The following is a 14,234-nucleotide window of genomic DNA, read 5'->3' on the forward strand; positions in this document are numbered from 1 at the left end:
GCGCGTTGTAGACCCTGGCTCCTCTCCGGCCTCCGCTCGCTACACTGATGAGCTCAGAAGTGAAGCATGTGACTTGCTTCAGAAAGGCGCCAAGGAGAAGAATGCGCCAGCCCATTGAACCTGTGTGCAGACAGGTGGGCTGAGGTCAGGCACTGCTGACTTTGGGCAAGTGAGTGCCGTCAACCAAAAGCGGGTAAGCCCCCAAAATCCTAATTGAGTGGGTGTAATGGTGCTTGACCTCTGGTCCTATGAGTGAATAGGAGTCTTTTCAGTTGCAAATGAAAGTTGCAAGTCATTTTCTCAGGTACTGTTCTACTAATTTTAGTAGATGTACAGTGCTAGTATGATGAATATAGGGGCTGCGTCCCATATATCACTATACAGCTAGTTTAATACAGATATTTTTAAGGAGAAAGACTCCCTTTAAGGAGGAAAAAATAACAAATCAAAGTCTAAAGCTCCTCATACATAATAACTTGCTTCCTTTCTGTCCCTGACAGTCTTTTCTGTTCTGGCTGTCTACTCATGTCCTATAATAATGGCCAGAAAGCAGAGGGCGAGGAAGTTTCATCACATTGAATAGCAAATATGCAATAACATTGTGTTTATATGTCGCAAAGCTAAGACCAGTGATATAATCCACCCGTAGTATAGGGGAATGTTGCAGAATTTACTAGGGTGCTCACTCTGCGTTCCTCAGTCCTGTTTTGTGTAATACCAAAACTATTCCCCACACTTCTTTTCTAAGGAACTGTAAGTGAAAATGTCCCCCTCCATAACTAATATGGACGGCTCATACAATGTAGTGCGGCACAGGCTCAGGTTACGGTACAGTAAGGCCGGGGAGGCAGCGCCATAATATAGGGTTTGTTTCTACCATCTTTGAACCCTTAATGTGAATATGTTAGCAGCTTTACATGAGTACCCCTATTTATTATATACCTCGCACTTCTTACCCTTTGTGTCTGTGTAAAATGTAAGCTGTTGGGAGCAGGGCATCACTGATCTTATTTGAGTCTGTGAACTATGGGGCATATTCATTTTGACTGGCGTTACGCACATCATTCTTAATGAAGGATTCGCTGGAGTACAATGCGCCAAATTCATTAAGAAGCACGCTTCAACTAATGAGTTCAGGGCATATTTTCTGTGGTGGTCGCCTCACCAGGAATGCTACCAGGCACTGGTGTTACATTTCTGGCGTAAAGAACGTGGTCAGTAATGAATTTGACAGGTAGGCATAGCCACACGACTTCCATCCCCAGATACACCCATTTTGGCGGGCTGGCCAAATCTGACATGAAAAATCATTTTTGTTTTTAATAAAACAAAATGTTGCACTGTTTGCCTTCTATGGCATTAGTGTTGCATTGCCTATTGCTGACTGCAGAATGAGTTAACTGAGAGTCCGTCAGTCCGTCCACTATGCTGGTCTGATGGGGAGTTTGTACCTTTTTTATGTCTCTTTTTCTGAGATCCTCACAGATCAAATCAGAGTTGAAAACAAAGAGCCTAGAAATGCTTAATGGTGCAAAATTATTAATAAAGCCCAATTGCAAAAATGATTTGTTTGCCCCTATTACATGCATTCCAATAACATACAATGTTTTCAAAGATGGACAATTGTTCTGACTAATGCACCCTACTATTTTGTCCAATAAAATAAGATACCAACCACTATATGAGTACCTTACAGTTGTATAAAAGTGAATCTGATTGTATGGCACAAAAGGGAGGAACCATTGTCCTGTATATTACCGCCCCTCGTGCCACACGATAGTGGGACAAATATCAATGTTCTGCTCCGACTGCAAAGGATTATGAAGAAATCATATATAATTGAAGCTGTCAGACAGACAACAGCACTTTGAGGGCTTATAGTTTCCGTACATTATTGATTAGGATATGAGGTAACGCTGAGGACAAATCCACTTGCGGGAGCCTAATTGAGTGCAATCAGCCGGGTATGAGCCGGAGACTCATTTAATCAAGTCCTACCAGCCGTGGCTTGTACAGTATGAAGTCAGGCAATATGTCAGACAGGTCAGTTCTGTTTAGATGGCTTCAGGAATAAATATGATTTGGTTTTCTTTTCATCGCGGTCACAGCATTTCCTGTAGAATATAGAACAGAGAATGGAAAAGAGCAGCGGACAACCGACCGCGATTAATAGAACATTTCTAGCATTCTTAGTTCAGACCCTTCTCATGTAAAAATATTGAACATTTGTGAAAACAAAATTGTAACAGAAGCCAGGAGACAATCCTATATTACATCCTATTGCTATAGCACCCATATATTACACAGCATTGCGCCAAGGGTGCTCTACCATCACCTGCCACCAGCTACACTAATGAGCCCCACTATGTCAGTCGTGTTCTTCCCTACTTTATAAGTTAAAGGGTGGTCTAGCACTGGACCACCTAGTAACGAATGCTTAGTCCTCCAGATAAAATAAAAATATGTCATCACACCATATTGCCACCGTCTCAGCGATGTCGGCGCTGTGGCTCCTGGTGGTCACATGACATTTTTATATTGCGTGATCGCTACATCCAGGGAACTGTTCCATCTGACAGAACTATGAAGGATGCAGCGTCTAATTGGCTGCAGTGTTCTCGTGACATAAGAATGTCACATGATCCCTGAGAAACACAACACTAACATCACTGAAACGCCACCAGTCCAAGTGGTGAGGGTATATTGGTGTTTTTTTTATCTAGCTGACTATCTGAAAGAAGGTAGTGGAGTAGTGGAGAATCCTTCTAATGTTTATGGGAACCGGTGGAGTAATGAATAAAAGGTTATACTCACCTACCGGACCTGCGCTTGGTACTGTGCCCCCCCGCCAGTCTCTTGACATCAGTACTTAGTGGTGGGTGTCATGTGATTGCTGCATGTCATCAGCAGCCATTGATCGGCTGCAGCCATCACATTCCATTGGAGTGGAGGAAGCTGGCAGAAGGCTGCAGCTGATCAGCGGCTGTTGATTAGCTGCAGTGTTGATGCCTCCCAGTAAACGAGGAAGCAGTACTGACTGTGAGCTTTAAAAGGAGGGAATTATCTCATTTAATTATTTTCCAGGCTGGTATACCTATGATAATTTGATATCCCGGTAGTATGAAAGTAATATCTAGTCCCGTACTGCTTTGTTTCGTTATTTTTAGCTGCATTGTATAACTGATTTTCTATGTAAATGAGACTTCAAGTTACGAAATTAATAAAAAAAAAAGGGTCAGTGCAGATTCTTCAAAAGAAGTGGCCTTCTAGTATAGAGTTCTGGCATCTGTTGTGGCCCCTTTTTTAAATTAAAAACCAATATGAAAGGATGCCAGTGTACTTGGCCCTTGTCTTTAGGCTAATGCATATGGGAAAGCCTTCTGTTGAGAGAAGAGGCATCAGCATTCCAGATGAGGATCAAGAAAGTATTTGGTACAGAATTGTGTTTTATTTTCATTTTAACTTTCTTTTAAAGTGAGAACCACTAAGCTTCCTCTAACGCTGTGACTTGGACAGACAAACCACAGCCCACACCTCTGCCCTCAATTCCCCAGCAGGCATAAATGTAGAAACCACTAAATAAGCCAAACGTGATAGTTATTTCTGTGGTTTTACTGGAGGGCATCAGCCAGTGATCTCTGCTGGAATTCTCATGGCAAAAAATGTTTGAAGAACATGTGTGTGATTAAGTGAGGACATCGAGAGATTTGATAGATTTGGCTTCAAGACCACATACAAAAACGTATGTCTCAGAGGAAATATGCAAATCTTAATGTGCGGTTGCTGTAATGCATGGCTACTTTTATTTATCACCTCTTAGTACGCCATATATTATATTTTATAGTCATAGCTAAGTTATAGATGTTAAGCATTGCACAAAGACACATAATCTCACACATCCAAGATCTCAAGTAAAGACACCCTTGTGCTTAACTGGTTTTATAATGGTCAGTAGATAAATAATAAATGATCTTTTAGATAAACTAATGGTAACGTATGCTACTGTTAAAATAGCAGCACTATCCTTCTGTAATCTCAGTTAGGCTACTTTCACACTAGCGTCGGAATCTGCCCGTCGCAATGCGTCGGGCCGAGATTCCGACGCTAGCGTTTGATGCGCCGCACAATGGGTGCAGCGGATGCATTTCTCCGGCGCATCCGCTGCCCCATTGTGAGGTGCGGGGAGGTGGGGGCGGAGTTCCGGCCGCGCATGCGCGGTCGGAAAAAAGCTGTCCGTTAGCAGCAAAAAACGTTACATGTAACGTTTTTTGCTCCCGGCGGTCCGCCACAAAACGGCGCAACCGTCGCACGACGGTTGCTATGTGTGGCAATGCGTCGCAATGCGTCGCTAATGTTAGTCTATGGGGCAAAAATGCATCCTGCAAACAACTTTGCAGGATGCGTTTTTTGCCATAAACGACGCATTGCGACGTATTGCAAAAAACGCCAGTGTGAAAGTAGCCTTATACACCAATGTGATTCATCCATTCATTACTGTTAATCCTTGGTAAGAATATAGTGATCTGTATTGTAACAAACTCGGTTCTTTTTTACCTACAGTCTATATAGTTAGAGAATGGTAGGAGAGACATGGGAATAGTAGTCTTTTTCCCATGTGTATTATACAATATCTTTACTTTTTAAAGGCATTGTCACTTGCCTTAATATGTGTACTGTTTTATTTGGTTTTAATGCTGCTATTATCCCTAAAAGACGTGGACCGCACATCCAAAAATCATACATTAATGGGAACCTGTCAACAGATCTTGCCACTATAAGATGCAGCTACTGAATTTCAGGGCTTATCTACAGCATTCTATAATGCTATAGAATAAGCGCCCGGTCCGACCTGCAAGTGAAGAAAAATAAGTTATATTATACTTACCCGGGAGGGCGGTCCTGTGCGGTCCGGTCCGATGGATGTCGCAGGTCTGGGTCTTCTCTCTTCTTGCGACGATGCCCTCCTGCTTCTTCATGGCTCCCCGCATCAGCGCTCCTGCGCAGGCGTACTTCTCTGTCCTGTTGATGGCAGAGTAAAGTACTGCAGTGTGCAGGCCCCGGGAAAGGTCAGAGAGGCCCACTAGGCAAATATTTACAAAACTGAACATGAGATTCTTAGTTTAACCCCTTTAAACCCAAGGGTGGTTTGCACATTGACGGCCAATTTTTACAATTCTGACCATTGTCCCTTTATGAGGTTATAATTCAGGAACGCTTCAGCGGATCCTGATGATTCTGACAATATTTTCTCGTGACATATTGTACTTTATGATAGTGGTAAAATTTCTTTGATATTACCTGCGTTTATTTGTGGAAAAAAAATTGAAATTTGGCAAAAATTTTGAAAATTTCGCAATTGTCCAACTTTGAATTTTTATGCCCTTAAATCACAGAAATATGTCACACAAAATACTTAATAGGTAACATTTCCCACATGTCTACTTTACATCAGCACAATTTTGGAACAAAAACTTTTTTTAGTTAGGGAGTTATAAGGGTTAAAAGTTGACCAGCAATTTCTCATTTTTACAACACCATTTTTTTTAGGGACCACATCACATTTGAAGTCATTTTGAGGGGTCCATATGATAGAAAATACCCAAGTGTGACACCATTCTAAAACCTGCACCCCTCAAGGTGCTCAAAACCACATTCAAGAAGTTTATTAATCTTTCAGGTGTTTCACAGGAATTTTTGGAATGTTTTAAAAAAATGAACATTTAACTTTTTTTCACAAAAAAATTTAATTCAGCTCCAATTTGTTTTATTTTACCAAGGGTAACAGGATAAATTGGACCCCAAAAGTTGTTGTACAATTTGTCTTGAGTACGCTGATACTACAAATGTGGGGGTAAACCACTGTTTGGGCGCATGGCAGAGCTCGGAAGGGAAGGAACGCCGCTTGACTTTTCAATGCAAAATTGACTGGAGTTGAGGTAGGACGCCATATCGTGTTTGGAGAGCCTCTGATGCGCCTAAACATTGAAACCCCCCACAAGTGACACCATTTTGGAAAGTAGACCCCTTAAGGAACTTATCTAGATGTGTTGTGAGAACTTAGAACCCCCAAGTGCTTCACTACAGTTTATTACGCAGAGCCGTGAAAATAAAAGTTCTTTTTTATTCCACAAAAAATATTTTTTAGCCCCCAGTTTTGTACTTTCCCCAAGGGTAACAGGAGAAATTAGACCGCAAAAGTTGTTGTCCAATCTTTCCTAAGTACGCTGATACCCTATATATGGGGGGAGCCACTGTTTGGGCACATGGCAGAGCTCGGAAGGGAAGGAGCGCCATTTGGAATGCAGATTTAGATGGATTGATCTGCAGGCCTCACGTTGCACTTGCAGACCAATGTACCCCTTTATGTACCTAAACAGTAGAAACCCCCCCACAAGTAACCCCATATTGGAAAAGTAGACTCCCCAAGGAACTTATCTAGATGTTTTGTGAGAACTTTGAACCCCCAAGTGTTTCACTACTGTTTATAACACAGAGCCGTGAAAATAAAAAATCATTTCCCCCCCAAAAAAATGATATTTTAGCCCCCAATTTTTCATTTTCCCAAGGGTACCAAGAGAAATTGGACCCCAAAAGTTGTTGTCCAATTTGTCCTGAGTACGCTGATACCCCATATGTTGGGGTAAACCCCTGTTTGGGGGCACGGGAGAGCTCGGAAGGGAAGGAGCACTGTTTTACTTTTTCAACGCAGAATTGGCTGGAATTGAGATCGGACGCCATGTCGCGTTTGGAGAGCCCCTGATGTGCCTAAATAGTGGAAACCCCTCAATTCTAACTCCAACCCTAACCCGAACACACCCCTAACCTTTATCCCAACCCTATCCATAACCCTAACCATACCCCTAACCCGAACACACCCATAACCCTAATCCCAACCCTAACCAAACTCCTAACCCCAACACTCCTCTAACCCCAACACACCCCTAACCCTTATCCCAACCCTAACCACACCCCTAACTCCAACACACCCCTAACCCTAATCCTAACTATAACCCTAACCATACCCCTAACCTTGACACACACCCCTAACCCTAATTCCAACCGTAATTGTAATCCAAACCCTAACCCTAACTTTAGCCCCAACCCTAACCCTAACTTTAGCCCCAACCCTAACCCTAACTTTAGCCCCAATCCTAACTGTAGCCCCAACCCTAACCCTAACGGGAGAATGGAAATACTTTTTTTTAATTTTATTATTTTTCCCTAACTAAGGGGGTGATGAATGGGGGTTTGATTTACTATTTATAGCTGGGTTTTTACCGGATTTTTATGATTGGCAGCTGTCACACACTAAAAGATGCTTTATATTGCAAAAAAATAGTTTTTGCGTCTCCACATTTTGAGAGCTATAATTTTTCCATATTTTGGTCCAAGTTGACATTTGTATTGGTACCATTTTCGGGCACATGACATTTTTTGATCGCTTTCATTCTGATTTTTGTGAGGCAAAATGACCAAAAACCAGAAATTAATACATTTCTTTTTTTTTTTTTTGGAGGGGGGCGGGGGTAAAAGCGTTTATACCGTTCCATATTTGGTAAGATTGATAAAGCAGTTTTATTCTTCAGGTTAGTGCCATTACAGCGATACCTCATTTATATCATTTTTTTATGTTTTGGCACTTTGATACAATAAAAACTTTTATATAAAAAAATAATTATTTTTGCATCGCTTTATTCTGATGACTATAGCTTTTTTTATTTTTTTGCGTTTGTGTGGCAGCTCATTTTTTGCGGAACAAGATAACGTTTTCAGCGGTACCATGTTTATTTATATATCCGTCTTTTTGATCGCCTGTTATTCCACTTTTTGTTCGGTGGTATGATAATAAAGCGTTGTTTTTTGCCTCTTTTTTTTTTTTAAGGTGTTCACTGGAGGGGTTAACTAGTGGGACAGTTTTTTAGGTCGGGTCATTATGGATGCGGCCAGGGCCGGCGTCAGCACCCGGCGCACCTGGGCAAATGCCGGGGCCCTGGGGAGAGAGGGGGGCCCACTCACGCTGTCATAGATACAGCTGGGAGAGCAGAGCAGGAGATAACATGCTCTCTCCGCCCACAAAGTCACTGCTGGCTGCCTTCTCTTAACCCCTATGTGCCAGCTCTGACACAAGCATCTTCTCACTCAGTCAGTGCAGCCAGGCAGGCACACATAGGGGTTAAGAGAAGGCAGCCAGTGTGACATTGTTTGTGGGCGGAGAGAGCACATTCTCTGCTCTGATCTCCGCCCCTGGCTGGCTGCCGTGCTGCTGAAGTTATGAGGCAGGTTCAGGAGAAGCTCCTAGTCCTACCAGTGCCTGCTATATACTACGTGGGCTGCGCTGCTATATACTACGTGGGCTGCGCTGCTATATACTACGTGGGCTGCGCTGCTATATACTACGTGGGCTGCGCTGCTATATACTACGTGGGCTGCGCTGCTATATACTACGTGGGCTGCGCTGCTATATACTACGTGGGCTGCGCTGCTATATACTACGTGGGCTGCGCTGCTATATACTACGTGGGCTGCGCTGCTATATACTACGTGGGCTGCGCTGCTATATGCTACGTGGGCTGCGCTGCTATATGCTACGTGGGCTGCGCTGCTATATGCTACGTGGGCTGCGCTGCTATATGCTACGTGGGCTGTGCTATATGCTACGTGGGCTGTGCTATATGCTACGTGGGCAGTGTTATATACTACATGGCTGTGTTTATATGCGATCATGAATCGGGGTATGTGTTAAAGGGGGGGCCCACTGAGACTCTTTCGCCCGGGGCCCTCAAAAACCTGGAGCCAGCCCTGGATGCGGCGGTACTAAATATGTGTACTTTTAGCAGGCGCTTGCAAGCCACCTCCCTGCAGGACCCGGAAGGAGCCCCGTGGCCATTTTGGATCCGGGGCCTGCAGGGAGGAGACGCTCAGAACAACGCAATCACATCCCTGTGCGATGCTTCCCTATACCGCCGGAACGCTGCGATCATGTTTGATCGCAGTGTCGCAGTGTCCGGGGGTTAATGTGCCAGGAGTGGTCCGTGACCGCTCTTGGCACATAGTACCAGATGTCAGCTGTAATAATCTAATAATTACGTACTATCCCATCCCTCGGAATTAAGTCCCAGGTCACCTCGACGGGATAGTACGTCATATGGGATTAAGGGTTTAACATTCTGATCAGACTGTATGACGCCCTTTGACATGTCACGGCAAACCTCTGTAGGTTCCTAGCTGAAAACTTGTGGCTCTATGTGCCAACCACTGGCAAAATGGCCGCGGACAAGCTGGGGTGCAACTTGGTGACCCACAGCACCCATGCTGCAAGGCAAAGCCCCCATGATAGATGCTTGTGCAGTAGGTGTAAAGATATTAAAGATATTAAAGTAGGTATGGATTTTACACGTATAGCGCTGTAGCTACCCATGAAGTGCCTTTGCTCTCAGAAAGGAACTTTGACCAGTAGACTAGGTCTAGTAGAATATACAGTTAGTCCTCGGGTTACGACGGTCGCGAGTTACGTCGTTTCATGGTTACGACGCTTTATACGACGCCTCATTCTGACTTACGCGGTTTTGCATCGTAAGTCGAACTACGTGCAACTACGTGCAGCGGTGGAAGAAAACGAGTCTCCTGCATGCCATAACACCCTTCATTATGGCTGCCAAACGTAAGCTAGACTCATCTGATACCGGTGCATCAAAGAAAAGGAAGGAGTACACTGTTTATTACTGTTACAGCACTTACAGTACAGTACAGTATTTCATTATTAAACGTACTGTACTGCACAATATTTTACTGTACCTATAGATAGATTAGCGAAATTAGGATTATTTAGTCTAGAAAAAAGACGACTGAGGGGCGATCTAATAACCAAGTATAAGTATATAAGGGGACAATACAAATATCTTGCTGAGGATCTGTTTATACCAAGGAAGGTGACGGGCACAAGAGGGCATTCTTTGCGTCTGGAGGAGAGAAGGTTTTTCCAACAACATAGAAGAGGATTCTTTACTGTTAGGGCAGTGAGAATCTGGAATTGCTTGCCTGAGGAGGTGGTGATGGCGAAGTCTGTCGAGGGGTTCAAGAGAGGCCTGGATGTCTTCCTGGAGCAGAACAATATTGTATCATACAATTATTAGGTTCTGTAGAAGGACGTAGATTTATTATGATGGAATATAGGCTGAACTGGGTGGACAATTGTCTTTTTTTCGGCCTTACTAACTATGTTACTATTTTACTATGTTATGTTTATTGATAATTATGTAGGGTACTGTGTTAGGATAGGTGTTTGGATAGGCTAAGTGTTTGCAGTACTGTACTGTTATTATGGTACAGTACTGTATGAACGTATGGTCTGATTAACGTCGAAATTCAGTTTACGACGCCGCGTAAGAACGGATCAACGTCCTAAGTCGAGGACTACCTGTATGTTGCTTTAAACTGTGTTGCATGATGCAATCTAAAAGTTTGCTACATTCATCCACAGGAATTTTGTGCCATTTTGTTTTTGTTTGTATTTTTACTTTCATGCGCTGCAGCCACTAGGTGGTAAACACCAAGAAAAACCCTATATTTGGAATTGGGTATAGGCAAAAACTCAATAGACAATATTATACAAAAAAGAAACCCTACAAGCTAATTAAAGCGAAAACGTCGGTAGAAAGGAGTATCTTATGCCACAACAATTTTTATTATTCACACATAGTATAAAATCATTTTTACAGAATAATAATGCCGATGCAGGAAAGGGGATCCAATATAAACTTGTTTTTTACCAATAATAACAGCGCTTAAGATTATAATAGTCCCATATAATAGTCCCATATAAAAAGCACAAATCAATCTGTATTGAAAAGTATTTGGTTACAATATATATGTATCTAAAAGGCTAACTGGAACTTTGTCTTCCCAGAAAGCATAGAGTGGTAACAGTAGCACACTATCAAAATTGTACACGTGTGTAAAAAGAAATGCCACCGTTGTCAGACCCCACAGCTGTATACTCATTATAATAGCAGCTTATATGTATTCAGTATTAAAGTGCCAGTGCTAAAGTGCTCGTAGTGCAGCCGCCACAATAACCATAAATATATCAGCTGGAAGGTAAGTGCTAAAGCCGGTACTTACTGGTAGTGTATAGTAATGAGGACCCCAACCTACCACCCCTATGCGCGTTTCGAAGTCTCTTCTTCAGGAGGAGTGGGACATTAGGCGGCGTAAAGAAGATATATACCTAACATGCCTATTGAGTTACAAGGAATTGTTCCTGTCACGTATTTTCTTTTTTCATTTGCTTCTAATGTTGCGATCTCCCATATTCGGATGGCCATAGTGAAGTTATTCAGTACAACTATGAGAAAAATGCTAACATTTGAACTTAAGTCAACAATAACATCTAGATTTCACTAGGACAAAAGATTAGTATTGTTTATATTTATCAGCTACATGCTTTATTAAAATTATCTTTTTCTTGGCTTCTTGATTTGTGGGAAATAACCTTGCATAGAAATGAGAGCGCAGTACGTGACAACATATCCCATACGGTAAATAATGATTTATTGCACACTACTATCATCATCCCTTAGTCTACTTAGAGTTTAAAATAATATATTGGAAAAGCGTCAGCAGACAACCCTACCTTGTCTCTATCTGGATTGGCTTGTACAGTATACTCCTAAACATGACTTTTCAGAGGCATGTCAGCTGGAAATGCCATGAAGGGGTCTTCACAATGGAACGTCACACCAGTCCTGTTATCAGCATTCCGATGTGGGGTGGCATAAAGTACAGCGCTAGACACCGTAGTCTTCATTCCAGGTACATTAACAGCTTAGTGTTACCCCAGGCCACATGTAAATTGTGTTACTATGAGCAGCCTGCATAGCCTAAATGTGCTACCATGGCCAGTGTCTCTGGATTTTTTCCCATCAAGCACACTTGAGTCTTCATTGGTCAAATATTACAAAGGGAGCTGTCAGCAGTAGATCTTGATGTTTTGCATGACCAAGTACATTGATCATGGCAGAACATTCCTCAGACAACCAGTAATAACCTCATTGATAACATGAAAAGGCATGTAATCATGTTTATTTCTACACCTGACGCTCCCATTCGATGCCAAATAAATTGAGATGTTTTGACAATTTTGCTTCCATTTTGTCAACACTTGCATGTTATTAACATGTCTATCAGGCCTGTGATTTCCATAATTCCATGACTTTTCTTTCTTAATGGTGCAATGTGTGTGTTGAGGAGTGTAATTAATATTCACTGATAAACCTCTTTAGGCCAAAAGTGTTTTTCAATTTATAACTATAATTTGACTTGCTTGTGTGCCTAAAGTGGAAACCTGGGCTCCATAAATGACTATCACAATGAAGGATATATATATCTTGGTACGGTGTTAGCCAGTGGATAGAAAAATATTTAGAATTGAGAGTCCTCAGTGGTTGATACCTTTTAATGGCTAACTGAAAAGATGGTAACAAATTGCAAGCTTGCAAGTTATGGACACAACTGTTTATCACTCATGGTAATTCTGCTTCATGTCACCTGTCTTATCCATGGTTTTTTGTGTTTTTTTTCTGTGATGTGTTGTGCATAAATATGTGATTCTCCAGAATTTCTTTTAGTCTTTGCCTGATGGAGACCTGTGTAGTCTCGAAAGCTTGCCATTTGTTACCATCTTTTCAGTTAACCATTAAAAGGTATCAACCACTGAGGACTCTCAATTCTAAATATTTTTCTATCACAATGATTCTGCTCAATTCTGCTTGCTAGGTAGATAAAGACTACTGAGGAGGAGTGTATCCATTCATTTATTGTTATTAGGGCATTTAAAAAAAAAACCATAATCTAAATGGTTTACCATGGTGTCAGAATCCACTTACCTAGTAAAATTAAACCCCCCAAAACAGTTTAATAATCATTTTAAGTGTTTTAATTAGCATAAATAATGTTCCGTTATGAAAAATTATGTTTAACTGTGTACATCTATGTCATGATGTAAATGGCTCCTTTTAGGATAATGCATTTGCTCCTAAACAGTAATGCACTATTCTCTAAACCACTGAAGCCACTGAAGATTGATTACCTTGGCATGGGACTATTTAGATTTTTCCGCTAGGACTTCTTAGCATTTAATGCTATGCCCACCTGCAGCTCCCCATGGTAAAACTGCCTCTTTTTATTGAAAATCACTACACAGTTTCTCAGAGTTGATTTTGGAACGGAAATGTACCCTGAACCAGAGCAGACGATAAAGGATGCAAAGCTGGGGTGTGGTTCTGCAGGACAAGAAAAGTACTGTTTCACTAGGTAAATAACCTACATTGCTGGTGGCAGCAGAGATTCATGCTGTAGGCGATTCGGAGTAATACGGAAAATGTATGTAAAAAATGAACAAGGGTCTTCTTGTAACCAAACATCCAGATTTTAACAGCAACTGAGTCTAGATCATTGTGTTAAAGTGCTAATTGAGGCTCCGATAAAGTCCACAGCCCTAAATCATCATTGCCTTTGAGACTGTTTTTTTGTCTATTTTTGTGTGTTTTGCTCCTTGTTTTGTTTACACCTAATTCATTATTGTATGTGTCTCTTTTTTAAGTCTTGTATATGTGCTTGCCTGTTTCTTCTTGATTTCTGCTTTGCTTAGCAATTCCAGATGTTGTTTCGCCTGATTCAGCTATTGCGTCTTTTTAAAAGGATGCTAAATTTGCCACAACTTCATTCCAGTGCTGTATTTTATTAGTATGCCAGTATATTATATATATTGTCATTTTTTACATTTTAAAAATGACAAAAAGGAAAATAGGCTGACGCAAAGTTTGAGTACCCTTGGATATTTGCAGGCTCAGATAACATTGACCAAGGTCTCAGACCTTAATTAGCCTGTCAGGGTTATGGCTTGTTCACTATCATCGTCTAGGAAAGGCCAGGTTATGCAAATTTCCCAGCTTTATTAAAAAACAGCCTCCTCTAACCTTATGCCAAAAAACAGCAGGCATGGGTTCTTCTAAGCAGCTGCCCAGCACTCTGAAAATGATGGAGACCCACAAAGCAGGAGAAGGCGATAAGAAGATAGCAAAGCGTTTTCAAGTTGCCCTTTCCTCAGTTGAAAATGTAATTAAAGCATTGGAGTTAACAGGAACAGTGGAGGTCAAGATAAGGTCTGAAAGACCAAGCAAACTTTCAGTGAGAGCTGCTTGTAGAATCAGAACCCACGCTTGACTACAAAAGAC

At 41.7% G+C, this 14,234-nt stretch overlaps 1 protein-coding gene across 1 annotated transcript in view; it reads left to right on the top strand.

Annotated features, from left to right (window-relative positions):
• The window catches only part of ITGA9 (integrin subunit alpha 9), a 720,867-nt gene that overhangs the window by 290,191 nt on the left and 416,442 nt on the right, over positions 1-14,234 (top strand). The gene's annotated exons all lie outside the window — the stretch shown is intronic.

The sequence above is a fragment of the Ranitomeya imitator genome, chromosome 6 (assembly GCF_032444005.1).
Source record: "Ranitomeya imitator isolate aRanImi1 chromosome 6, aRanImi1.pri, whole genome shotgun sequence".
In the NCBI taxonomy this organism is placed as follows: domain Eukaryota; kingdom Metazoa; phylum Chordata; class Amphibia; order Anura; family Dendrobatidae; genus Ranitomeya; species Ranitomeya imitator.